The following is a 27,359-nucleotide window of genomic DNA, read 5'->3' as shown; positions in this document are numbered from 1 at the left end:
TAGAAAAAAAAAATAACAAAAACCAACACAACAAAAAAGCATGAGAAGTAGTTATGCAAATGATGACCTTTAAATACATTTTATGTTTGGATTGAAGTTGCTAGCGCATTCTTTCTGAGTTCTGTTTTCCAGCATGATTCTGTTTTTGGGTGCTCCTCTTTGTAGTGGTGGAGCAGAGCAGGAGCAGGACACGGTGCCTCAGGATAGCAGTCACCATGCTCTGTGGTGGGCAGCGCATCAGTTAGTGAGGAGTCTGAATAGGTGGATTTTAATTTCTCTGGAGGGTCTGACCACGTTATCTAGATGGCAGATTCCTCATTAGCTAGATGGATTAAAATTTGTATCATGGCTGATGCCTATCCTGACTAATACATGTAAGTAACAGCTCGTTCTACTAGAGCTATTGGATGTGGCTTGGGTGGAGGAGAGGAATTGGCTTCTGCAGAGGATATTTGCAGAAAGTCACATTTCCACCATATGTTAGCAGGAGTCTCTTTGGATGCAGGTTTTGGATAGAGTCCTCTGTGTTGCTGTAATCTGGTTTGTCCTTTTTCTACCACTAGTTCTGAATCATACCAACCACTTGGACTCTTGTAAGCGCTGCCTTGGAGGACGGTAAAAATGTTTCTGCTGGCTCAGCTGATTTTCACCTGTTGTTTCATCTGGGTGAAGAATAAAGGTCTAGTGCACGAGGGAGAGATTTTGTGGCTATCAGGTGTGAGAAGGACTGCAAAAAAGACTGAAAATTCTTCCTGATTTCCCACCCCCCCCTCAAAAAAAAAAAAAAAAAAAAGAGGTACCACAAACCTCATAAATCCTGATTTAGGTCTGGCTTTTGACAAATCATTATGTAGAAAGGGAAATATCCTTTTAATTTTTAATAGCTTTGCAGTGAAGTTTTATTAGGCAATAATCTGGTTCCTGAGTGGATAGAAGATAAGATCGAGGGCCAAGCAATTTTTTCCCCTCCTGTGCAGTTTGGAAAAGGGGAAAGGGGTCATGTTGAGCCGTCTGCCTTATAAAACTCAGAGCAGCATCCTTCTCTGTGCCACAAGCATACAAAATGCCTCCAAATGGATATTTACAACATAAATATGTTCAGGATGTGGGTAGCGAGAGAAGTGTGGGAATAGACGTGAAGGTGCATGGGAGTGGGGATGCGAAGGGGGAGGTGTGAAGAGAGCCAGGAGAGTGTGATGCACATTTGCAGATAACTTCTCTTCGTATACCTCCTTCCAGAGCCTGGGTGTGGACTTCCTTCTCCTACCAGTGTATCCTGAGGTTTTATGTTCAGTGCAGTGAGGTTCTCATACTCGTCTCTGTTTGCTAACGCCATTATTTCCAAAACAGTTTTATTGGCAGGGGACAGCAGTTGATAACGCGTCTGGACTGGTCAGGTGGCTTCATTTGGAGTTTGCATGGTTGTGGTTGGTGTTTCTTAAAGCATTTCTCAGGCACTGTGTGCAGTAGACATTTCACTGGCACTTAATAAAGTAGGATAGGGCGCTCTTGATAATACAATCCTTATGCCAGCCTGGTTGCTAAACCCATGAGTCCCTCAGGCAGTAGTAGACAACTACTCTTGGCGTTGCTGCTTGTTTTACTGTTGTCTCGGATGACTAGGCAGCATTTCTGTGACTTTAAAGCAGCGTGTTATTGCCAGTATCTGGGATGAAATTACCACTTACAGATGTAGAGGTGAAAATCCAGCTCCCTTCGGCTCTTGAGAAGCACTGAGCATCGCTGGCATGGGGGAGGGAGGCTGGTGGCATGGAGCACCTTCGGTGCGCGCGTCGTTGCAATGAGCATCTGGTCCCCTCTTGTCTTTATTCCCTTTATTTTTTTTGGAACATCTGCTTGCCGGATTGTTTTCTGTATTCTTTCTTTCTTTCCCCTCCCTCCCCCCCCCCCCCTTTTTTTTTTTTTTCCTGTGGCTCTTTCAATTTGCAGGGAATGTGTATTTAATATAAGTAAGATGTTAGCTTCTGTCTAGTTTTTCAGCAAGCATTCCAGTAATTACTGGAGTACCTTTGAATGCCACAGCTGCTATTTCTAAGTTAAGGAATCACATTTTCCAAGCATTTATAACTGAATTCACATGGGTAAAGCTTGGCATTCAGATTGCCGGCCCACGTATCTGAAATTTTGTCTTGATCCTTTATGTTCGCATATCGGTATTGTGTAAGATTAAAGTGGTAAAAATGGCATCTTGCTGCTCTGGGTGGGCTTGGAGTAATGACATCTGATGAAACTGTTTTAGTTTGAAAAAAATAAATATTGGTTTGAGCTTTGAAATTTTTGTTTGTAGTTGCTACTGCGGGATGATGTCTTTTTATTTGTCTTCCTTCTTCTTGCTGTCCTCTTTACCCTTTATTGTTGTGAAGAAATCGCTGTTATTTTAATGCTACTTGTTGGTACCTCTCTGAGGAGCTTCTCAGAATGTGGTCTGACTCTTTCTCCGCTGATGTCAGGAAATCCCTTCGTGCCAGAGGATGTTGGCCAAGGCCAGGCTTCCCCCCTCACCCGCAGCGATATTAACTTGGCTTTTCCAAATGCTCCTGGAGAGCAACACACCCAGTTCCTGCCGACTGCAGGGGAAAAAAAACCCACGTGGTTGAAAATTTGCCTTGTTTTTTCTTTGCAAATAGTAGCATGTCCGCAGGGTTGCAGTGACCTGCGGATTGGCTGCACCGGCGGCACTGCTTTGCTCTGTGCTGTTTGAAAGCGCGGTGGTTTTGAGGATGTCCCAGTGCTGCTGTCACGGCTCCAGCCCTGTCGTTGCTCTGCAGCTCCAAGTGACTGTTTTCTCTCTCTCTTCCTTTTTTCTTCTCCGGCTGTGAAGTCTGGTCCAGAGGAAATACGATTTTTGCATTGCTGCAGCCAAAGAAATACATTCTGTTTTTGAAACTGTTTTGTAACACACGTGGAAAAGTAATGAGCCGAAGAAACAAAGACAAAGAAAAAAGAAAGGAAGAGATGTGAAATTTGACCTTCACGTATACTTGGTTGGTGGGGTGATACTACACAGAGGTTTTCTTTCAGGGAAGAAAGGTACGATGTATGGTTTGTTTCTGTGGGCAGGTATGCTAACTGTGGGGCAGGTAGGCTGAGCAACAGAAGCTGAAGTGATGGATCTGGAAAAGCTGAATACTGAAGTAAATGATATCATTTAGTAATGTGAATTTTGTGAGAAGCCTTGGTCTTCCAGTAAAAGCCCGAGAATAGTGCCGTTCTTAATGAACTACCAATATTAACTTCTTTCACTGTTGTAGACAACAGTTGTACTCACGTTTTAATATTCATGCTACTTAACTTTTCTTTGTGGCAATTGTCCCTTTCAATAGCACACGTAAAATTGTGTTTCAGAAGTAATTGTGCTTTAATTACAGTTCAGGAGAGAAACATAGCAAAGTTGGAAGGGAGATGCTGGCTTTCGTCTTGAGCTTGGGTTTTTATTTGCATAGGGTGTGCAGTTAGCTGGGATTTCTGGGCTCTGCAGTACAGCAAGGGCTCTGCCTGTCCTTGCACTTTGCCCTGCATTTCCCTAGGTCATGAAGAAGCACACGTGAGCATGGGGAGAGATTTCTTGCCCTAGATCACACTTGGTGAGGTTGGATGACCGTCCAGCCAGCTAACCCAACAGAACATAACCCCAAGTCCTCCTCTAACTGGTAATGTTGCACAGTGTGTACTGGTGGGCTCTGTGAGCAGCGTGGTTACACAGTCCCACAGCCAGGACCTGCAGGTGAAGCATCCAGTCAGGGCTGTGGATTTTGGCTCTGCGTACTAAGATTAGCTTGAATGTGAGGAATCCATCCCTCTGGAATGCCATCAGTTCGCACAGTGCCGTAGATCCACATCTCCATCGGCGTGCTCCCGGCTGCTCTCTGCCTTTGTGTGGTGGGAAACCTTTTGGGATTTGCGACGTGGCACGTGGGCTGGTGATGGAGGACGCCTCGTCAGCGGTGCGTGGAGCACCCAGGAGTCACGGCAGGTCGGCCGGCTGCTTGTGGTTTGTTGTGTCTGGTTCGGTTCCTACTTTTAAAGTTGCAGTTGCATTTGGTCATTTGAAGCTTATTTTCATAGTCTGGCCAAGCCAGCAGGATCCCCGTGCGCTGCAGGGGAACATAAAACATCAGCCTTTAAGCTGGAGTGCTCAGTAGATAAGAATTTTAAGACTCTTGCATCATGTGCTGTGTCTTATGGGCTTATTTAGTATACTCTATTTGATTTAATTTAGATACTGAATAAGGAGAAGCTCTTTAGTAGCCAGGAAAAGTATCGCCTCTTCTTTCCCCATTTCCTTACAGACAAGATGGCTGGGAGGGCTGATTTTGGCTGGGATTATGTTGATTTCATTGTTGGAAGTCGTGGGGTGTTTTCAAACTGCGTAAAAGTGATGTTGCACTTTACTGTTAAGCTTTCAGAAAGCGAAGAAGAATTCTTAGGGCTTTTGTCTTAACTTCTGCTTTTGTGCGACACAGCGTCCAAAAAAATAACTTCTGCCCCTTTGCAACTCAGGAGTTACAAAATGAGCACGGCGCTCGGTCAGGTGGCTCTGCCAGCGCTCTCCCCTTTCTATTCCCCATTGCATAAACACAAATAAAAATTGTAACTGCCTTGCCACACATGTTAGCGTGCACGCTGATGGCAGACGTTTGCCTTGCTGAAAGGTTTGGTTTGGCTCCTGTTTGCCTTGGCAGGACCGAGCCCTGCCTGCGAGCAGCGGGGCTGTCAGGCAGTGTTCCCGGGAGATAAGGAGAAGCGTGGGGATACAGCACGGCGCTGGTGGCCCTGCTGGTGGGGACAGAGGAGGACAGCCTGCCACGAATGATTTTACCGTAGCAATGGGAGTGAGGTGATGGGATGAGTGAACTCTCCTGGTTACAAAGGCAGCGGGTTGGGAGGTGAGCGGAGTCGTGGGGGTTGTTTGCAGATCCCTCAGCTGGAGGCTGGAGTTCATTTCTGTGTACTGCGCACTGAGCGATGCCGCAAAAAAAAAAGCACACGTTGGGATGATGATAAATCTGCATGCTGGATAACCTTTCATTTGAGAATCTTAATTATTACACGAGTTTGCACTGCCCTGGAGTAATCACAGCTGGGTGTACTCTCAGCCTGCAGAATCTTCAGAGTGGGTGAAAATCATCCCAAAAATCTGTTTAAAAATGACAAGGAAAAAAAAAAGAAAACAACCCAGAAAGAAAAGCAGGCCTCCCAAAGGCTGTGGTGGAACCCAGCATTAGCAAATGCTTCTAGGAAGTTTGACCGAGAGCCATATGGCAATGTGGGGAGTATTATCCATTGCTCCAAAAGTTGGTCTCTGAATCAGCCTATTGACTTCAGCAGCAGTTAATCATGTGCTTCAGTTCTTCTTTGAAAAGGGTTGCATTCCTGAATCATGTCCTCTGATTTTAACCACTAGACGGTACTTTGTTTTGTGGTAGCAGACAAGTCCAGTCATATTTCTGTGACTAAGTTTGCGAGTTCTGACTGCACCCCCACTGAAGTATGCTGATGAATATTCTTCCTCTTATCAAATTCGAAACATTTGCCACTGTCCTTGAATTTGAGGCTCGAACACGGTGTCTTCCTGCGGTGCAGCTGGTGGGATAGCACAGGGCAGTGTGATTTCATGTGCCCGTCTGCAGAGCGATGTGATGTAAATAAACACGGGTGAAACCAGGGATCTGAAAATATTGCCCTGAATTCTGCTTTCAAAAGGCCTGAGTGTTGGTGGTGGTGACTGAATCCATCCATTAAGGCAAGAACCAGTTGTGCCGGTCCGAGTTGGGTTGTGTTTGGATGCTGGAGTACATCCTGGATGCTCACACATTGCTCTGCTGCGTCAGGGATGAGCTGCACTGGTTTGGGGCCACTCTGCTATGCTGCAGGAAATGCAAAGAGGGAGGTGAGGTGAGATTCAGCCTTTGGGAACCTGCGATTTGCTGCAGCGATTCAGGATTTAAATGAGTGAGGTACCAGCCCCTTGCTGGCCTGTAGCTGCAGGTGTGTGCTCAACCCTGCAGGGAGGAGGAGGAGGAGGAGGAGGAGGAGGATGCCTGCTGGGATGTGCCAGCCTCCAGGTGAGCACTGCTCACAGCTGTCCCGTGGTCAGTAGTGCTGGGACTTGCATTCCTCCCTCCACAGTTCCCAGCAGCTTGCCAGCCTGTGCCTTGTGATGGGAGCCTGGGCAGCCCCTGTGCTGCGACCTGCTCTGGCACGGGGTGGGGGGAAGTACTGGCAAAGGGTGCGTGTGCCTCACTCCAGGGCATTTGAATCATTGGGTTTCAGCGGAATTTTTGGTCTCACCTTTCGGTGTTTTTACAGCTAAACCTCTTTTTACTTCCCAACTTTCGACATCTGGAATTCAGTTTCGGTTTATTAAAAAAAAAAAAAGAAAAAAATCCAAAATCTGCAGTCTGTATGAAACACTGATGTCTTCGCATTGGCCTGCAATTTTTTAGCTTTAATTTCATATCCTTCGCAAATGCCAGAAATCCTAAGCAGTTGCACATTCAGTAGCTGCTGCTTTCTTCTTTGTCCTAGTCTTAAGCAGTTTTTTTTTTTTTTGATTATTTTTCCTCTTAGACACTTTTCTAATTGGGGATAATACCAAAATGATTAATCAAATTAAGTATGAGAGCGAAGTGGCTGATGCACAAAGCCGCGTAGCTGCTGTGTCCGTGCAGCGAGGTTGCCTTGCTGGAGCTGCTGTTGCTTAATGGGCCTCTTAGGCTTTTTTTTTTTCTTTTTTTTTTTTTTAATAAGGTACTGTGTAGATCCCATTGACTTCAGTTGTTGATTGGGATGCCTGACAGCCGGGAAATTAAGCCCCTTCTTTGTGCCTGAGTTGAAGGCCAGATTTTCAAGGATTTTCAATGCTTAGCACCAATAATTGGTGTTAGGTGTTTTTTGGAAAAAGTTCAATTCTCATTTGGACACCTAGATAAGGGTGAGAGATTATGATACTTGTAGCGACTGGTGTTACTGGGGTACGGTGAAGGCTTTTTGGAAGATCCAGGCACAGAATAAGCTCGTTATCTTACTGTCAGAATAAGAGCTTTGTTCTTTCGTGGGTCTACTTTGTTTGGAGGTGCTGAGCAATTCTGCAAGTTCTGATAGTGGAGGAGAAACTTTCTTGCTTCTGCCTCATTTTTGTTATTGCACCAGCGTGTGTGGAGGGAAGGGGGGAGCAGAATGAGTTGAGTAAATTAGACAACTGTTGGAAAAAAGGGGACATGCAAAATCAAGTGTTCTACTTGCGTAATCTGTTTAACACCAGCGAGTCACAGAGCCTTGTGGGACACGGGAATAAAAGGAACATCTGTGCAGGCCACATGGCATGCTCCGGAGAAGCCCTTCATCCCAAGCAGCTCTGCTCTATTTGCAAATAAAAGCTCCAGCCGACATCAAAAAGTTGAGGTGGATCCCAGCTGAAAGGGAGAACAAATGTTACCTTTCCTTGCAGCGAGTTCCTCCCATATGCAGCCTTTGTGGTCCTATTAAGGATGCTTTCGGCATGTGTTTCTGATGGCAATTAATGTTGGTTTGGTGTTTTTTGTTTTTTTCAAGTTGTTTTGGAGATATATCCATATTGAAAAAATCGTAGGAAATTGCAGAGCTTCTCAAAGTAAAATCAAATACATGTGAGATTGAAGTAAGAGTGGAGATGATATGTATGCAGATATATGTTTGTTTGTTTTGGTTGGGCTATTTGTTTTTGTTTTCTGTTTTAAATATTTCTTTGTTTCTCGTCCCCTGATGCCCACGCCCTGAGATGCAGGGCTCTGCAGGCTGCAATCCTTTTGCAGCGGTGATGGTGTTTGGTAAACAGCCCCATCCCTAGGTGGGGCCCTGGGGAGCTGTGGCTGCTCCAGCCCCTCTCCCTGGGTGCTCAAAGGACTCAGAGGATGAGCAAGCATGCATTTTGTCTGCACCTGTGTTTTGCCTTCATGTGCAGCCAGTCTGAGTGCATTACTCCCAGCAAGGATGAACTTTGTGTTCTCTAGACAGGCTGTATTGCAGTCTGTATCAAGAAGGCACGTATTTTTTAATATGTAAATAGGAAAGGATGGTGGTTTCTTCTCTATTCCAATGTACCCAGGGTGGCAATAATGCTTGTTTAAATCCCTGTGGAACAGATTGTATATGGCAAAATTAATGTCTCAACTCTCCAAGTATTTTCTCTAAAATATTTGAATTTTTTGCATTTATTGTGTTGCTTGTTTCCGATAGAGAAATGGTATCAGCCGTGCATTCAGAGCTTAATTGGTGGAACACAGATTTATTCTAATTTAAAACAGTCACTTACAAACAGTTTTGTGTATATGTATACATGGGCACAACTTTTCGTACAGTTGTCTGTTTTGGAGCGGTCTCTTAGGCGCTGATGTACGAGTTGAACCTGTTTTCTTTTGTGCAGCATGGCTTAAAGAAATCGTTAGTGAAAACAGTGTTTGTAGCTTCATTGCAGTCAATAAACATCCTAATGTGAGTGGTGCATTGAAGTTCTACCTTTGATGGGGCTTTGAAATGTATCCTGCAAAGCGGTGCCCCAAGGTGTATGTATCTGTGGATCTGTTTCCATCAGCACAGCTCTTCTCAGTCTCCCAGCCACGTGTTGGTGTTCCCACCAGCTTGGCTGTGTTGTGCTCCACACCAGCTTGGTCCTGCTGGGAGAGGACCGTCCTCGTGCTGATGGGATGCAGTCATAGCAGTCCTCAGGGCCATCACACCCGTGCACCTCTGCCATGGAGATTTAAGTAGTGAAATATTAAAACTTGTCTTTCAAATCTGTTCAATATTGAGAAGATTAATTTTTGTTGGGGGCAGACTAATAGGTTTCCCATTCTGATTAATACCGTGATAATAAAAACGATGTGATTGCTGGAATTAATGAAACCCAGATTCGTGTTTCAAGGTTTGATTGACTTTGTACTCCAGCTGCGCTGGAGCTGCTGCGTCTCATCATCCCTTCCTTGGCTGTAGCCCTCAGAGAAAGAATATGGGAGTGAGGCAGTGCAGGGGAAAGCGTGTATTTGAGGACTTATCAGCGAATCTTCTGTGGGAGAGGTTGGTCCAAGAGCAGTTTGGCTTCGCTCACCCTGCAGGTTGTGTTTTTAACCCAGCAGGCTATTTTTGTGAAACTTGCAGGAGAGGAGTGTCCGCTTTGAATGTGTGGGTGCATCATTAAAAGCTTCAATTTGTCAATGCCAGATCGATCTCGAGTGTGTGGGCAGATCATTAGAGGCTTCAGTTTATCAGAACTGATCTCCCCAGTGTTCCTCTCCCCGCGGGCGGCACGTGCCGTGTCCCCAGCTTTCCGGGCCGTGCTCCATGGAGGAGCCCCCAGCAGCCTCCGTGCCCCCAGGCCTCGCTGGGCTCCCTCCCTTATACATCTCCAGATGTATTTTGGGTCCAGGCTACTCAGCAGCTGTGATGGGTGCAGGATACATGTGTAGGTGCAGCTGTGCTCTGCCCTGTGCCCATCTGCGGTAGCAAACCCAGCCTTGGGTGTGTGTTCTGGCACTGGTTGCTGCTCTGCAGTGCTCACTCCTCATGGATCAAATGATGCTGGTGCAGGATGCAGGTCACTCTGGTTTGCAAGTGGTTCAGAGCCTATGAGAAAGAAGTTGTGTTTAGCAGATCTGGTGTTTGAAAGGCCCTTTTGGATCTATTTTTGTTGTGCAGCACAGTTTTATAATAGGGTCGCGTAATCCCTATATTTAGGTTTCTGAACTGTTGTGATCTTCTTTGAGCCATTGTATTGCATTCAGCTAAGAATGGGAAAAGCCCCGAGGCCAGAGAAGTGTATTTAAAAAAAGAAAAAAAAACCAAACACCTTTTTCCCTTATGAAATTGGGTGCAGTTGTTGCTAAGACAGTGAGTTGCAGATGTTCTTAGGTGTCTGTGGGCTGCCAAGGTGGTTGTCTGCCCCAGGTCAGGTCCTTGGCACTGCCTGAGTGCTCATACACGAGGAGGACTGAGAGCATCTCCGCTGGGGTTGGTACGGAGGGAAAGTACCGGGGAAAGGAAGGCGAAGGCACTCCGTGGGATTTCTGCCTTCGTATTTTTTCCCACCCCAGGCCCTCGGGGCCCTTCTTCTGTTGTGAAGTTTGTTTTCTCCTCTGGAGGTGGTATTGCAGAGGCTCTCCCAGGTGCCCGTGCATCTGTTGGGGCAGCAGGCATCCTCCAATGCAGGCAGCGGGCACTGGAGTGGCTGTTTAAATCCCATCTGATTCTGTGGGTGCGGTGCTCGTGTGCCACAGCCCCTCTGCTCCTGTTTCTCAGTATCAGCTCGTACTCAGCATGGATGTTTTGTCGATGAAGAAAATATACCTCTCTTTTAAATACCCTTATTAGTAAAATGGGTATTTAATTTGTACCGCAAGCAGCTTCCTCTGAGCTAGGCTTAAACTCAATCTGTGTTACTAAAAGCTGGGGAAAAAGCATACTAATTGGTATTTCTTAACTGATGTTTGCAAATTTTGCCTTTTCACCCTGAACATCAAATAGTTTTTATATGTGTTTATCCTTATCTCAGAGGGAAGATTATTGCTAACAAGAGATTCTACATTTTGTTAAGGTTTTATCGGGATGCAGTGAGTGCAGGCTGAGAGTAAATATTTCAGAAATTCAGACTGTTATATTTTGATAATGCAGTGTGGGTTAAAGTATCTGAATTCTGGGAAACAGTGCAGTGTTTTTGAGCAGAATATGGATTTGGTAGCTGACACGTTTTGGTGTTTAGAATGAACATAAACTTGTCTGTCGGAGGAGCAAATTGCAGATCTCAAATAAGAGCATCTTTAAAAACCTTTCTTAATGCTGTAAGTTTCAATTTTGGTTAAAGCAGAATAAATTCTGCTGTGTGATACAGCCATGTTTGATATGTAGAAATGTTCCTGTAACACTCCCCACACCTCCAGCGCTTGTAACTGCCTTTTATTTTCAAAGGAAAACGGTGGGCTTTGATATGATTCTAACTAAGTGAAGTTTTAAAACATGTTTTTGTCTTCCAGTCTCCTGAGAACAGTTTTTTCTGAGTGGTTCCAGCTTCCAGATCCATTTGCCATGATAAGGGTTTCGATCCTTTCCCATATTTGCCCTGAGTCATGAGTGGATATGTGTGATGCCTGCAAGTAAAACTGGTGAGTCACCAAACCCAAGTTTGCAGTAACTCTCGCTCTTTCTTACAGTCTCTCTTTCCCTCTCCCTTTTCTCCTTTTCATTTGGATTTTGGGTTCCCTTTTTTGTGTTGTCTGTGTTAATAAACGAGTCACCACTATTCTGTACCTCCCAAATAAACACATTATTTGTATTGAAATATCCATGATACCAAATACTGTCAATACAGAGAAAATAGACAGCTTTGCTTGCTTTCTTCCCACCATCCCCTCAAGGCCTCGGTGAAGTTGTGAGCTCTGAGGGTTTGGTGGTGTAACTGGAGTTCAGCGATGCAAAGCCGCTGCCCAGAGCTGGAGCCGTGCAGGCAGACAGGGTCTAAACATGCTTGTGTGTGCAATTCATGTAATGATTAAATATGAATATGGAGAGGCCTCCTCTCCATCATGTGTCAGAGGCTTTGCTCTCAGAGGAGCCATTGCCAACGAATAATTAGCTCCACCGTTTGCTGCACTTACATCCCAGTGACAAAATGGTGTCACTGGTACACAGGAGAGCCAGCCCCGCTCAGTGTGGCATGTGCTCTGAAGCCTGGCCACCTTCATCATGGGGGACAAAGGGAGGAATCCTCCAACAGCCAACTTGGACAAGACAAAGAGAGTGGGGAAAGAGAAATCTGATCATACAGGAAGACTGCAAAATCTGTGTAAGAATTCATTAAAAACTAGGAGATCTAGGTAATTAAATCCATAGAAAATGGAAGCACAAATTGTTTTCTTCAAATAAATATGTGTTTCAGTTATAATTTTAATATCCCTCTGTGTGTTAGAAAGTGCATTACAATTCAGAGATTACAGAAACGGAGAAATTCACACATCAGTGAATTGTGATTTTTTTTTTAAGTTTCCATTTTTTCTTCTTCTTTTTTATTTTTTTTTTCCAGAGGTAGCATAATTACCATGTCATTTAGCAAAGATTATAATAGCTGTTCAGTTTTTACCGACTGGTGTAGTAAACAGTTGAATAAACCCATATGGCAGCTCAAAGGGTGCGTGCAAGACAAAGATTCTTAACCAATTCCTTCATGTCTGAATTACCAACCTTGCTGATACAGCCAAGGTCCCCACGCAGGGAGCAGTTCAGCCTTATCCAGTGATGCAAGAATTTCTCACTGCTCTGTAGCATGTGAATCAATTGATTTTAATCGCGGCCGTTAGCTAATTAATTATTTCTTTGTTCCTATGAAGTATGCATAGGAAACCTGGGGTTATATACAAGGCACATGCCACTATTTAAGGCAGCCTGTGCATATACTGGATACATTTACAATAATGGTAAATATTGTCTGGAGTCCAAATCTCACTGTTCAGGTCGCTATTAAAGGCCAAAAACACGTGGTGTTCCAATAGCCCCATGGCACTTCTCGTCAAGGGACTTTGTGTCTGGTCTCAGTGGCAGCAAACAGAAGGACCGGGGTATTTTGAAGCATCCTCTTGACCCCACAGGTTGAGTTATGGAGGTACAGAGCTGTGCCTGACTGGCATCCTGAGTAAAGAGGAGGTGCTCGAGCCATGTGCCTTCTGTATAACTTCTGTATTAAACAATAAAAGAAAAGAGAAGGATTGTTAACTGCTTCCAAACGCTGACTTGAACAAAGGAAAAGACTCATGCTATTCACCATAAAATTCACTTACTTCCAGTTATCTTAAAATTTTCATGTCGCATAATAACTTTAAAATATCTTCTGAATGCATTAGGCTCTCTAGGTGCTTAGAAAATATTGCCAAATAATAATATGAAATGAACAAGCGTTGAACAGTCCCACTGGAAAGAAGCAGTTGGCCAACACTGGTGCTTATGTTCATCTTAACCCTGATATATGGCCAGCCCTCCGCCATAATTCTATCAGGAGATGGGAAGTTGCCTAGCAATGGGCTGAATGTAGAGGGTACGTGTTGAGCTAATTCAGTTTTTGTTCTCATTTCCTTGAGAGTTCAACTTAAAGGAGTGATCCTTTCTCCAGCTGCAGCAAGAGCCACTTCTTGGTATTCTCTCTCGTTTCCCACTCGAGTGTCCCTGATGATGTCAGGAATTCATTCACGGCCTTGCTCGTTTTAGAAGTTTCCAGCTTATTGAGTAACCAAATGTGGTTTCTGCTGATTGTGTTGGCTGAATACGTGGAGCCTTTCGAAGAGAGGAGAGCTTTATTTGAAGCAGAGCATCTAGTTGTATACCATTTTATGGCAGACAAAGGTCATCTAGGGTAAGCAGCCAGAACAGTGAATTGCCTCTTTGCAACACCTAGGAAAATGAAACAGAAAGATACGGTAAAAGGTTTTAACAAATGGCTTGTCGTTGTACATTTTTAAAGTCAAGGAATTGGTGCTGTGTACGTTTCTAAATTGGAGATAACCATGCTTGTACAATAAATTGACTTAAGAATGGAACAAATCAAGGTGATGGGGTGGTACTAAAAACCCCATCGTGCAGCGCTGCGTGCACCACAAACCTATGGGCTCTGCGTGCTGGGAGCGTTCCCCAGCTGTCCTGCTGACCCTGCCCTGCTGCGTGGGGCAGGGAGCAAAGGGGTCAGCAGTGTCTCCACTGAGACATCCGTGGCTCCAGGAGGACTTTGCTTTTCTGAAACTTTTCTGTCTGGAATTTTGTGCTGGGCAGAGGAGGAGGGGAGAAGCAATTTTAACAATTTAATAAACTACATAATGTGTTTTATAAGCTGGTGTGAATGCTCCTAAGTATTTTGGTCTTTTTTTCATAACACAATGAACCTAATATTGGTAAAAATACAGATCTTAGCTGCCACCATAAAGAGAGGCTAGATTTAATAAACAGTTATGAATGTTGGCAGCTGCCTATCAGATTGTATAACATCGGCTATAGCACATGAAGACAGTGTCAACTTACATTTTATCTCAGAAGTATTTTCAAAGCGTTTATTTTGCTTTCTCTTGAGTCCTTAACCTAATTCAAGTTATATAATTGGCTGAATATTTTTCCACATAGCTAATTGGCTGGGTGCCAGCGTGGAAACCATTGTCTGACTTGATGATGATCAGAAATTAACATGACATTTGCGTGGTGGTAATGGAATACATTAGTAATGTAATTCATGACTGTAAGAAAGAGACCATCATCTCCCACCTCTGATCAGCAGGAGGGGCTGGGGGGATGATGAAATGCTCCCAGCAGGCACCTCACAGCAGTGGCTGGCCAATCTCTATGTCAAATTTAGTTTTAAATTCTTCAGACAAAGCTGTAATGCTTACCAATTAATTACTACAAATGTCAATTAAAAATCTACCAAATAATACAGTAAGATTAAATTTCAATTAAAAAAATTACGTTTAACAAGGAAGATACAACATTATTTTAATGAATTCTGCTGAAGGTGACAGTTTATCTAGATATATTTATACCGTGTAGGTGGATCTAAATTCACTGGATGATGTTAACCATGTTACCCCGTATACATATTAGTTTTGAAAATTATTTCCACTTGGGCTGTGTCCTGGAGGAGACAGGGCATGGAGGGGCATTTCTTATCACCAGGAGAAAGGGGAATTTCACGCCTTTTAAGTACAAAAATAGTCTCACACCTCAGATGAAGGATTTTCTGTAGACTTCTGTACCAGCTGTATTTGCAGTATTTTTCATTGCTTGGTGTTTATGAAATTGAATACAGAGTTTCTGTTGTGGCAGTGAAGCAAGCTGTAACTTTGCTATGCTGATTTACTCAGGTCAGTTTCTCAAGTAATCTGTTTTCCCATACAAATAGTATCCATTATCGGCAAACCACTTGAGGGGCAGAGGTTCTTTGCTTTGTGAAGGTGGGGAACTTCAGATTCTGCGCAGAGCTTTTATCTCCAAAGCTTCGCCCGGGCTTGGTAGGGCCTGTGAGCTAAATGGAATCTTGTAGTTACTGCTGCTGTTGCTTAAGGACGTGTTTTGAACCCGACACAGCAGATGTGCCACGTGGTGTGATGGAGTTGGGAGTCTGTGTGTCTGTGTACAGCAGCACCTTGGATGCTACCTTGCAAAGTAGGTCTTGCAGCTGGAGTTCCCTGGCGTGGTGTGTATTTGTATTGAGCAGGTTGGGTTCCTGAGGGCATGGAGCTGGTGGGCAGGGGAGAGCCCTGTGGCATTCAGGCCATGTGAGCTGAGGACTCTGTGTATCATCTGAAGAACAGCTTTCTCAGCTTCCTTGCATTTATTTTCGAGAGCTTTTATTGTGTTTTCACACCATCACATCTAAAAGAGGTAAGAGGGAAGGCATAATTGAGGAAACAGATTTTGTGTGTCAAGCCAGCACTGAGAAAACACGCTCCCAGGGACCAGGAGGCTCCTTCTCCTTGGCATTTCAGCAGGTTTGAATGTGAAATAAAAACCAACCAAACACGCACGTTGAAAATCAGAAAAGCTAAAAACTGCTTGTGGCAGGTTGAAGTAACGAGAGGCTCTTCAGTAGCTGGGCTGTGGTGCCTTGCTGCCCTTCCAGCTTTGCCTATCGGTGGATGGATGCAACTAGCACCGTCTCTGTCACTGCTGCTCAGGTACCTTTGGGTATTGGTAACAGCTTTACAGGATCACTTCTGCTTCTTGCTATTATCTGATAAAGCTATAATCAGCAGGGGATGGGAGATAGCGTTTTGTTCCTGTAATGGCCTCAGGAAATGGGTGCTGTGGAAGTGTAAGAGCAGCTGAAACGTCTTCTCACCAGTCCTCACAGACAGCAAGGTGATGGAGAGAAAGGTTGAGCAAGGCAGGCTCATTTCCACACTGGCAGACAGAGAGCTTTAAGTAAGAAGGCAAACAGGGGAGAGTGGGAGCGTGTAGCTTCTTACCAGGAGGTAATGGTGTGAGGAGGCTGTGGGCTTGCGGCTCCCACTGGCCAGGCAGTCAGGTGGGAGCTGGAGCTGCTGCTGTTAAAAACCTATCTTCCTAGGGCCTTTCAGCTCTCCATGGAGCAGTCATTTTCTGGTCTGAGCCCTGGGATGAAGCTTTTGTCCCGGTTGCTTTCTGAGAAGTGAGGTCCTGCAGGAGCAGAGCACCCCTGTACCCCATGCATCAGTGCAGTGTCCCATTCTCAGCACCCATGGTAATGTCTGGTCTCCTCATGGAGTCCCATGTGGAGCTTGTCCCCACTCCCAACACCTCTGGTGGTGGCTGATCGCATGAGCTTTTACCAGTGGGTTTCTGCCTTTGGTAGGGAAATGCTTTTTTCTATGAGAGTTGGCCAAACATCTTGAAGGAAGAATGAATTTGATTTTGGAAGAAATATTTACATCTCTAGTCTTTTTTTTTTTTCCTTAGTGTGAAGTTGTGTCAGCTATATTACACCAAGGGAACACTGAACTGGGGGAGGATACTTTTATAAGCTGCCCTCTTTTTGCCAGTTTATTCCATGCTCTCATCCCCTGATTTACATCCCATCTGAAGTGAAAATACCCAGGCTTCAGTAGTTTGTTTACCTTTGCTTATATCACTGTGGGGACCCGAGGAGATGTAGGAACTGTTCTCGCTGTGACATTTGCACGAGCCGCGGGGTAAGGTGAGAGCAGGCAGACGCAGTGAGGAGGCAGCGCGGTTTATTAAGTCTTACTCGTTCCATGGTTTATAATGTGTAGACAAAAGCAAACATCTCTGGGGAGGGCTGATGGAATGAGGGAGTGGGGGAAGCTCCCTTCTGCCAGGGGTGCAGATGGCCTCAGGAGCCTGCCCCACTGAGCTTGCGTGGTTCATAAGACCTTTGCTCTAGAAAAAATAACCGTCGCTGCTTTTAACAGCCCAGATTGGGATTGCAGTGTGGAGTATCTGAACCCTTTTGGGACCTTTGCTGGCAGGAGGTGCCACAGCACCAGGCTGCATCCCACTGGCTGTGGGCTGGCAGGATGGCACTGCTGCGGAAGGAAGGACAGCGATGGGGACTTTGTGCTTATTGTTCTCAGCAGAGCTCTACTGGAACCAATAAAGTTGCTGCCACCACTGCTTTGAGGAAAAGTAACTGCAGCTGAGAAAGAGAGAGGCAAAATTATGAATCAAGAAAGCCAATGCCAAGCCCATTATTTTTGCTCTTGAAAGAAAGAAAGTCTCTCTCCAGTCTTTTTTATTTTTTTTTTCCACATGGAGTGAATCTTTGGGACAGCAATGTTCCGCTGTCAGGTTTGTTTAAAAATTGTTTTGACAATGCCTTTTTGGGGTCAAATCTTGAAGTTCTTCTCCATGTGTTTCAGCTAGGCAGAACTCCCTGTGTCTCAGCAGAGGCTTTTCCAAGAGAGGGAAAGACTAATACTGCTCGATTTCATTGAGGATGCTGTCTAACAGACAAGAGAGAGGTGCAGGATTTTAGTTTTTAATATATACGTATATGTGTATATTTTCAATAGCAGAGGATGGTGTCCAGCTGAGCAGCACGTGCCTGCAGGAGGGTTCAAGGGGCAGAGCCCTCACCCACACCCTGCCCTTGGTGCTCTGAGGCTCGGTCTTCACCTGGGGTTTCCAGGTTTTTATGGGTTTAATTCAAACCTGAAGAACTGCTTCAGTGTAATGTTTTTGTGGTTTAATGTTCTTGGAGATTTTTTACAGTGTTTCTTTTAAATTCTGTCACTGAAGTGTATGAGAGTTGACAAGTGTAAATATGTAGTTAGACAATTTCAAAAGTGTATTATTTACTGATCGACCATAATGGCTCCAAAGGAGCCATTATACTCAATCATATCATGTCACTCCATGGCACTTATTATGATGGTAATATGGATATGCATATTATTATTTTTTTTTAAAGCAAGAGAGGCTTTATTGTGCACGTGTAAAAAGCTGTTTTTAATTGTCAGTAATGCTCTGAGCTTTTTTTTTATATTGAGATTTCAAACCACCTATGGCTAGCAGCCTGCAAAGCGTGGTAGCAGAGATCTGTGTTTGTGTAAAGATGAAAAAAGCCATGCCTGGTATTTACAGCAATGGGACTGCATCTCCTTAATATGGCTCTTTTATGGCTTTATTAGATCCGAGGGCAACCTAGAACCCTAACCTGAGAGCTTGGCAGGTAAAAGCTTTCCGTTTTATCTCTGCAGCTTTCATCTGCTCCTGTAAGCTCTTTCTCTGACTTCCTAATTGTGTTTGTGACATTAGCAAATGGCTGGTCTGAAAATACCGTGCAGTGTAAGTCATGTTAATACAGTGATCTTTTTTTAAGGTGTCACAGGAGATGTCTTTTTGTAGCGCTGGGGTAGAGAAGGGAAGAGAGAAGGCAGAATGAGAACATTGAACCATATAAAATAAAAGAAAGAGACAGGCAGAGAGCTGGGAGTGCTAAATATGCTTCAGCCTTTTGGTAGGGCTGGTCTCAGCTGAGATTGAGTTAGGAGCTGTGAGCGGGAGCTTGCTTGCTAGGAAATGTCCACGGTGCTTTTTGTGGAGAAGGAAGGTGAAGCTGCAGGTGTGGGGAGTGAATCTGCCATGGGGCACAGCAAACCTGTTGTGGAGCAGCAGTAGGGAGTGGAGGAGGAATCGGAGGCGTAGAAATGTGGATGTGTGTGGCAGCAGCTGTTGCTACTTGGAGGTGGGAAAAGAGTAAGGGAATCCGGCTGCCATGGGCAAAGGATTGGCTGAAGGCAGAAGTCCATACCTCGTGGTTATGGACACTAGATGGGGGAGAGCAGAGGCAAACCTGATGAGGGTGAGGAACGATGGACTGTAGCACGGCTTCCTGGGCTGTGAGACCTCCTCGCATGTGCGGTGGGAGCTCTACCTGCGATTGGGCTGCAGGAGAAGCAGGGGGTGCTGGTGTTGGTGCCTCCATCTCAGCTGCAGGGTGTCAGAGCAGGTGACTGCTTTGTCCTTCCTATTCAGATTTGAGGACCAGTTCTGCTTTGTTGCTCTGTTATCAGAGGAGTTACTTACACTGCTCTGAATGAAGTAGGACTAATTACTGACTGGCTTTTTTTCCTCTTATTCTAAAGAACCTTCCATTGGAAATGCATTTTGCTTTAAATATGGGAAAATTAACCATTAGGTGCGAGAACGAACCAATTTTGAGTAGTTCAGGGGTGGAAGGACACACACATGATTTTGCAGATGATAAACGGACAACAGCCAGCTTTCCTGGCCACAGTTTTTCACAGAATAAAAGTAACAAAGAATTTTGGCCAATTCTGCATTAATTCTAACTTGTATCTTTCTGAAATTGTGTTAAAACAGTTTATTCTCTTTTACAGCGCTGAACAAGGAGCACAAGAGAGAGTAGGTACCTCTGATGGTTTCTGTCCTTGACCTACATAAACAACTGTATTTGGGAACAGGGCTGAGTTTTGTATTTGTGAAAAGGTGAGGGAAGGTTACGCTTAAGTATTTCCTTAGAGACGCTTCTTGCTTAGAAAAGCTAGTTGCTGAAGTCTCATCAACTAAGATGTGAAACATCAGTGATACTTCTACTGGCATTGTTAGCTGAATATTCCTAATAAGTGGTGGAGCTTCTCATTTGTATAAGGGTGGGGTTTGTGAAGCTGCTGTGCATTTGTACGCACACACGCACTAGCACACAACACTTGTTGATGATTCAGAGCAGGAGTAGAGTAATTCAGATCTTGGACTGCCTCACGTGTGATTGGCTTCCTTTCTGGGGGACTTATTTTAGGGAAAAATCAATGTCAACTGAAAAACATTCCATTCTGAAAAGACAAAAATTCCCCTACTTGTGAAAATGTGTCTTGGCAGCTGATTTAACTTATGATACAAGATTTAACACTTTTCACTAAACATGAATATTTACCATGGCAACAGCTACGTTATGGGCCACATGTTGGAGACTTGCACGCTGTTGCAGAAACTTGTACGTCGCCGTGTTCTGCTCAGCCCTCGTTCCCGTTGTGCTGCCAGGCTGTGCCTGGACCCCTCCCCATGCCCTGGGATGATTGGAGCCATGTGGGTCTGCAGTGTCCTCATCTGCTGTGGTCATGCCTCGTGCTGCTGTCCAGGCCCTTGTCACCTCTCACTTGTGGTGCTGGACACTTTCTGTGGACTTGGTAAAGGCACGACGTGGGGACAGGCTCTGGCAGCTGCCATCTTGCCTGGGAGGTGATGTGCTGCTGTGCACAGGGCTCTGAGCGTGGAGTTATTAGAAGAGGAAGCAAGGCTGGGCTGCGCATACCTTAAATGGCAGCAGATTCATTTTATTTATTTTTGCAAGCTAGAAGAATATAAATTCTCTTGCTTTAGGTTGAAGCTAGCATGAGGGCAAGCAGAAACTCCTTCTCCCAGGGATAAAAGCTGTGTTGAAATGTGTCCTGGAGGTGGAGATGGAGGTCTTGGCCATCGTTAAGGAAAAGGTGTTGGCCTGCAGGGGTTCAGACCTTTCTTCTTCAGGGCACTGATGGGGGCTCTGACCTTTCTCTTTCATTACAGTACTCCAAATTAAGTAGTTCACAGTCATAGATTCGATCCCATACAAATATATCTGTTTTTAAATCCTGACAGCCTACATACACACGACTGAGAAAAAGACAACAAAGTAGGGGCCTCTGGTTCTTGTTTTACTCAAATATCCTATTGGGATTTCAGTTATATCTGGATGTTAGACCTTGTTTGTTACTAAGGTGACTGTGGTGTCAGGGTTATGGGGATGGTGTAGTATTATAAATGCAAAGATAATGCAGAAAAGAAAAATAGTTGTGTTGGCTAAAATCGTCCTATTCCTATGGCATAAAGTTGCACACTGTCCTACATTTCAATTCTCGTTCTATTAAATTACCTGTTTAATAATTTGAATCCTGTGTTATTTTTATATTATATTGCAAATGTGTGACTGTGAGGTTATTTTTAAGATATATTTATTAAGGGAATGAGTACAATAAGACAAGTCATTGCAGCCCACATACAGTTCCTTGACTTCTCATTTTATGATGTTTCAATTGCATATGATTACTGAATGTAAGTTTTAACTTTTATGGGGGTTCATTACAGATGCAGCTGTGTAGAGAGAAATTCAATAGAAATTTGATTTTTTTTTAAAGCTTTAGGAGTGTAGTGAGATGGAGCAATGTGATGGAATATAACCTGAGGCTTCCTGCTCTGAGCTTGGATGCACACTTGTGGGGTCTTGAAGGACTCAGATGCATTGCAGTGGGAATTTGCCTGTTGCTGGTGGTGCAGAGGTCTGTGTGTTTGGGGTGCAGGAGGTTGCAGCATCCCGTAGCCAGGGTGTTTGTCTGCCTCCTCTGGACAGCACAGGGAGGAGAGGTGGTGTCCTCAGCTGGGAAAAGGAATGGGACGAACTCACTCAGAGTAAGGACCAGGATGAAATGCAGTTCTCTGTCCTGACAGAGAAATACAGTTTCAGTGAACTTGTGTTCTTTTCTGAGTGAGAACTGGAGTAAAATGAACTTAAGAAACAACACTAGAAACAATCTCAGTGAGCAAGTGCTAGGAAAACAAATTTAAGGGCACATTTAAAGGAGTAGATGTGGTAAATGAGTAAGTCTACTGGTGGTTAAATGCTTCAGTGCTTTGTGTGAGTACTATGCGGGAACATATCACATCAAGTACAGCGTAGTGGAGCAATTTATTGGCATAATGTGTTTGTTTTTAACGTATGGGGAGGTAAACTTCTGTACCTGAACGATCATATATCTCTTAGTAGCAAGGAGCCCTCATACTGAAAACTGTGACATTGGCTGTTCGTAGAAAACCTGGTTCACATTACAGACTATTTATTTCCAAACATCAGCTTCCTGCAAACTGAAATCCAGAGCAAAATTTTTGGGAGTATAAGGAAGGGAAGGACTTTTGTCCTCCAGATTTACGCACTGATTCTCAGCCTTTGCTGTGCTGGTGTAGCCCTGCAGCTCTTAGCCCTGTTGCTGTGACTCCAGGCATGTCCTGGTCCTGTTCCTGATGCAGTAGTGCCTGTGGAGGAGTTGTTCAGGTGGGCTCAGGGCTGGGAAAGGTCTCATTTCCATTTCAGTTGTAGAAGCCTCTCTGGTAGCTCCAGCAGCATGGGGGTATCCCTGCAGCAGTGTGGTTTTCTCTTGGATTCCCTTCCTTGTGCTTAGGAGGAAGTCTGAGTGGTAACTCCTAGGCTGTCATCCTGCCGTGGTGAAACACACTGAATGGTGAAGGAGCAGAAGTGGCTGGGGACAGCATCTCTCTGCTTTTAATTGGGAGTCCCTCGTTCAGGCTGAGCCCTCCAACTGTGTGAAGTGGGGCTGGCATGGTGGTTAGCAGTCAGCTTAAATGCAGGACTTCCAAAATGTGTTCTCTGCTGCTGAAAGCAGCTTGGCATCCTTACTTTGAACTGGAAGTGGGTTCTCTGAGCAGTGACAGGCATCGTGGGGTGGAAGAGGAGGGTTTGCCTGGCCTCAGGCCGGGAGCTGTAGGCTTATCAGGAGCCTGAGACCCCTCTGCAGGGAGAGGGCTGAGCGGAGCAGGACTGCTTTGTGCTGCGGGAGCACAGTGAGCTGCCCTCAGAGCAGCAGCAGCCCTGGGGAAATGGTTTTCCTGGGCTGTGCCACCTCCCACAACAAGGAAAAACTGATGAAAAGCAATGAAGCACACAATTACATAATGAAAAACAATAAAATGTGTCTTCCAATATGTACTACTAGTGACCATATGACTTTATTATAAAAGCTAAATATGATTGCATTTCCAGGTATTGTGCTGTGTGCTAAACTGCAGGGAAGACAGAACAACCAAGAAGGACAGGACTTCTTGTTTAATATAAACCTCAGACTTTGAAATGACACGTAGCAGGGAATAAATGTCCATCATCTATCAAATGAGGTTTGAACGGTTTAGGTCACACTAGACAAACACTTCTCACCCTAAAACCTTCTTTTCATCTTCATTCATCAACAAGCACCTTAAGCTGGTGCCCCTCTTCTCTTTTCATTCTCTCAAAAATAATAATCTGCTGGATGCCTACAAATCACTGTTGGCTGGCATTCGTTAGGCAGGTGATGAGCTGTGGCTGCTCCCATCTGCTCTCCTGCCTCAGGCCCTGCTCCCAGAGCAGTGGGTGCACGGAGAGGGACTGTGGGAGGGCTGGTGAGAACCGAACCCATTCTGGAGACAGGGACAGAATGCATCTTCATAGGGCTGTTCTCATGTATGGAAGTCCTGGCAGCCAGGTTTGCAGCTTCAGACTGGGAAGGCAGACCATTGCGACGGAATTCATTCTCTCCTGTGGATCCTCCCTGGGTGCTTCTCCTCAGGGTGGGTGCTCATGCCCAGCAGCCTCTCTGTAATTTGTTTTCTTGTCTGCAGGCTGAACTGCATTGCTGTGCCTTGTAATTTCTTCCTGCCTCCTCTGAGGTCCCGGGCTGAGCTCTGCACACGCCATTCAATCCCTGTTTCCTGGTAGGAAGCTACCTCTCTTACACTAATCCTTGTCCAATAACTCCTCATATTTTTCTTATCCTTTTCTCATTTATGGTACTTCTCTTGGGTTGGCTTCCCATGGTATAGTTTTTCCCTTTGCATTGCTTGTTTGTTACTTTCTTACTGTTTTTTCTTTCCAAGATACTTTCCTGGCTCCCACCTCAGCTGCCTGGAAGTGATTTGTGCAGCAGCACAGTCCCTGCTTCTCCAAGGCCACAGAGCTTCCCCTTGTTTTCTGCCTTTCTTCTTTCTGTCATTCCCAAAAACAGCCTGACACACATGGCTTTTTCACAGTCACCAATTAATGTTCGTATGTGTGGTTGGAATAGGTTAGCAAAAAGATGTGTTTGAAGGTAGAGTTTATGCGAGTGGAAATCTTTGTAAACTTGGATGTGGGCTTGTGAGGACAGCACAGCACCTCTCCATACTCATGTGGAATGGGAGAGAAAAGTCAACGTTTTAATTGCAGTGTGTAAGTTGATGCGTCCTGACTTCCCTTTTCGACATTGGTGACTTGAAGGATTTCACCATCCATTGAGATTCCCAGCATCAGGGAAGGATCTGCCACACACCCAACTCAACGCTGGCATCTCAAAGTATTCTGAAGGGAGTTTCAACTCAGTGTGGTACCATCACCTGTCTCAGTTTGGCATGGTGATGTAAAGCTGCAGGGGTGGGGTTTGCTGTGGGGTGGGTGCCCGGCTCTCTGGTGAGGATTGGCAGACTGGCATCCTAATTAATTGGGGAGGGGGATCCACTCACCCGCGGGAAGTGGTCACACATCACAGAGCATCTTGAGGGAAGCCAATTTCCTACCCCAATACCTTCCTCTTTTCTACTTCTCTCCTTCACAGTTTGAAGACCGTAAATCACTTATTTGAAATGTATTTAAGGAGAAGAATATTTTCCCCACTTAATGTTTTGTAGCAAGTACAGTTAGGATCAGTCATGTGCTAAAGGAAGAGAAATATTCTTCTTTGATACTGTATCTTCATTTTAGACAGTTTCCTCTTGTACTTAGTTCTTAGATGAGAATTCTGAGTTCTTGGATGCTGCTCATTTTGCCACTGAAAGAAAATGCAAAACAGGATATTTTAATATTATTAATAATGAATGTTTACATAATTAGCTCAATTACTTTGTTCAGTTTGACACTTTGTAATTGTGGATCTGTCTTCCTCTCTCGAAGCAAGCTGGAAGTGATGGGAAGAGCAGGGCAGAGTGGCAGTCCTGCAGCTCAGGGCATCTCCTGCACGGCCCCTTGGCTCTCCTTGCACCTGCAGTCCTCGTCCTTCCCCTGTGCTTCCAGAACACTTAGCTGAGCCTCGCAGAAATGCACGTCTCTTTGAGCTGCTTTACCTCTATCAGATCCCCAAAATGTGTTAAATGGAGAATGTGCTTTCTACATGTGGTTGTTAGAGTCTGGGTGAGAGTGGGTCGCCTGTTCATCTGGAAGTTCTTTGTGAATGGGCACTACCTTGTAAGGGTGAGTTGTTCATCCAAGCTGTAATCGCTCCTGACGTGTTTAGTTTATGGTTTTTGGATGCATGTTCTGCAAAAATGCTTTTTGGCCAACAGGAGAAACCTGGTGGGGAGGCTCTGGTGGCACTGGAAAAAAAGCTGAGGGGTTTTTTTTGGTGGTGTCGATTTTTAAAGGAAAAGCCAGGGATAATTGTGCTAACACGGTGCCACCAGAGGACAGAAAAGCTGAAGGAACAGTTTGCTTTCCTGTTCTTCACTGCTTGGGCTCTCTTTCTTGTTCCTCTGTTTCTTCAGAAAGGCCCTGCAGCTTGCAGATAACAGAAATTAAATTAGTATTGATATAACATTAGACACTCCTATTAATATTGACAGCCTGTCGATACTGTTGTGCTGCTTTTGTAACACAGGATGTTAACGGATAATGCTTTAAATAAAAACACACTAATCTTATAATCACTGAGCACACAGCAGGGTCTCAGCTCGGCTCCTTCAAACTCCCCACCCTGTGTGTGGCTGCCTGCTACACGTCCCTTGGTGGCAGCTTACCACGTGCTGCCCTGTCGTGCTCTCAGTACTAAAGGTACTTGGTGCTGTCAGGCTGGTTTTCTGGGAGAAAAGAGGAAGAATGCCTCGGTGATGTTGGTTTGGGAAGTTTGATGCTGGGAGCCTTCAAGGATGGCTCTGAGTTGTGGGTGCAAGTGAGCAAGGAGCAAAGCACAATTGAGGTGCTTGGGGTTAAAGCATGTGCTGAGGTTGGAGGGCTGCCCCTAGTCTGTGGTGCTTATGTGGGTGCCAAGCACATGATAGCAACTGCACGTTTCTGGTGAACTTTTTGTCTTTTTTAAGTCCATCGCCACGATCATCAGAGCTCAAGTTATTTGTTAAATGGTGTAAAAAATGCGCTTTAAACAATAATGATTACTTTGGTAAACACAGATGTCTTTGTATTATGCTGTGGGTTTTGTACGCAAATTTGTACATGTCTGTGAAACAGAAGTTGCCATCTACCTTGAAAAATGGGAAACACGATGATGCTAATTGCCTCCCCTCCACTCGCCCCACCTGCTGCCTGGCTGCCAGCTGTGCTGTGCCGAGCAGGCTGGCACTTGCACATGTGTGTCCACTGCACTCCTGCCTCACCAAAGTCTATCTGGGAGGGTATTTTTAAAAGGGGGAGGGAAGCCCCTTTATCTTGCTGAAAACCATCTCACGATGATCAGTTGTTCGCCACGTTATTAATGCTTATTTGGACGTTGCTTGGACTGCTGGATTAAACAGCATTCCTGTAATGTATTGAATAAAATGAAATACATGTCACAACAGCAGTGCTGTGATGATGACAACCGTCCTTGGCTGTGCATCTCATTAGAAAGATATACATTTTCCTTTGTTGTGCATCTGTGAATGACAGAAGTTGACAAACATCTTTTACGAAGTTGCTGTTTGGAGAAAGTTACATTTATGGCATGTAAGCCAAGAAAGAAGTGGTTGTTACGAAGGTAAATAACTATTTCTTACGCATGCATTTTATAAATCGTCCTCCTCTGCTTCTTGCTTTATTACTGCTTATATGTTGAAGGAGGTTCTCATCTGTATCACTTACTGTATAAAGGAATCCCAGAGGGTTCGAAGTTCAGCTTGCATTGAAACCTGCTCTTAGAACAGGATTAAAACTCTTGTATTTCACAGGTTTGAAGACTGAATTGATTCTCCAAATGCACCACGTTAACTCCCAGGGGACAGCTGGATTTTTCCATAATGTTGTTTTTTGGGGGGCAAAGCATTATTAACTTTGACAGAGGAAAGAAACTTGGGAGGAAAGCCACCAGGCTGGTGAGCTGAGTGGTGAGCCAGTGCATTTCTATGTGTCACTGAGTCCTATCAGCCTGCACTTCAGTAGGTTGCAGGTATTGGCCCGGCGTAGGTTTGCCTAACTTTAGAGCAGGGCAGTGACTGTGGGCTCTTTGTGCTGATGTGAGGTGAGCTGAGGGAGGGAAATCAAGATTTTTGCATTTTTTTGTTAGTAGTTCCCCCACCCCGTAGCTAGGAACAGAGATGCTCACCGTGCTAACTAAAATGGCTTCTGCCTATTCATAATGAATCAGAAAAAAAGACCATGCCTGTGCAGTGCCATTTGCATGACTCTGCCAATCCCATGTGGGGTTGACCCGCAGGAACCTGAGCTCAGAGTTGAGAAACCAGCAGGGAGAGGCAAGCAAAGGCTTGCGGCAGGCGACGCAGGGCAAGCAGCAGCCCGTCCTCCCCTTCCCACTGTCCCATCTCCTGCACCCAGCGCTGACATGGGAAACCTCCCTGCCGTCTCGGGGCACGGATGGTGGTGCCTGGGCTGTGGTTTGCTG

General features: G+C 44.9%; 1 protein-coding gene across 7 annotated transcripts in view; it reads left to right on the top strand.

Moving 5' to 3' along the window:
- The window catches only part of FOXP1 (forkhead box P1), a 335,216-nt gene that overhangs the window by 27,285 nt on the left and 280,572 nt on the right, over positions 1 to 27,359 (top strand). For all 7 annotated transcript variants that reach the window (XM_065749241.1, XM_065749239.1, XM_065749238.1 and 4 more), the window contains exon 2: positions 11,025 to 11,153. The gene's annotated coding sequence lies outside the window, so the exon portion shown is untranslated. The remainder of the gene's footprint in view (positions 1 to 11,024; positions 11,154 to 27,359) is intronic.

This window comes from Cyrtonyx montezumae, unplaced genomic scaffold, assembly GCF_038088225.1.
Source record: "Cyrtonyx montezumae isolate F1298 unplaced genomic scaffold, pur_monq_1.0 scaffold_6, whole genome shotgun sequence".
NCBI lineage: Eukaryota > Metazoa > Chordata > Aves > Galliformes > Odontophoridae > Cyrtonyx > Cyrtonyx montezumae.
Note: the sequence above shows the minus strand (reverse complement) of the source record. Positions and strands in the feature narration are given on the sequence as shown.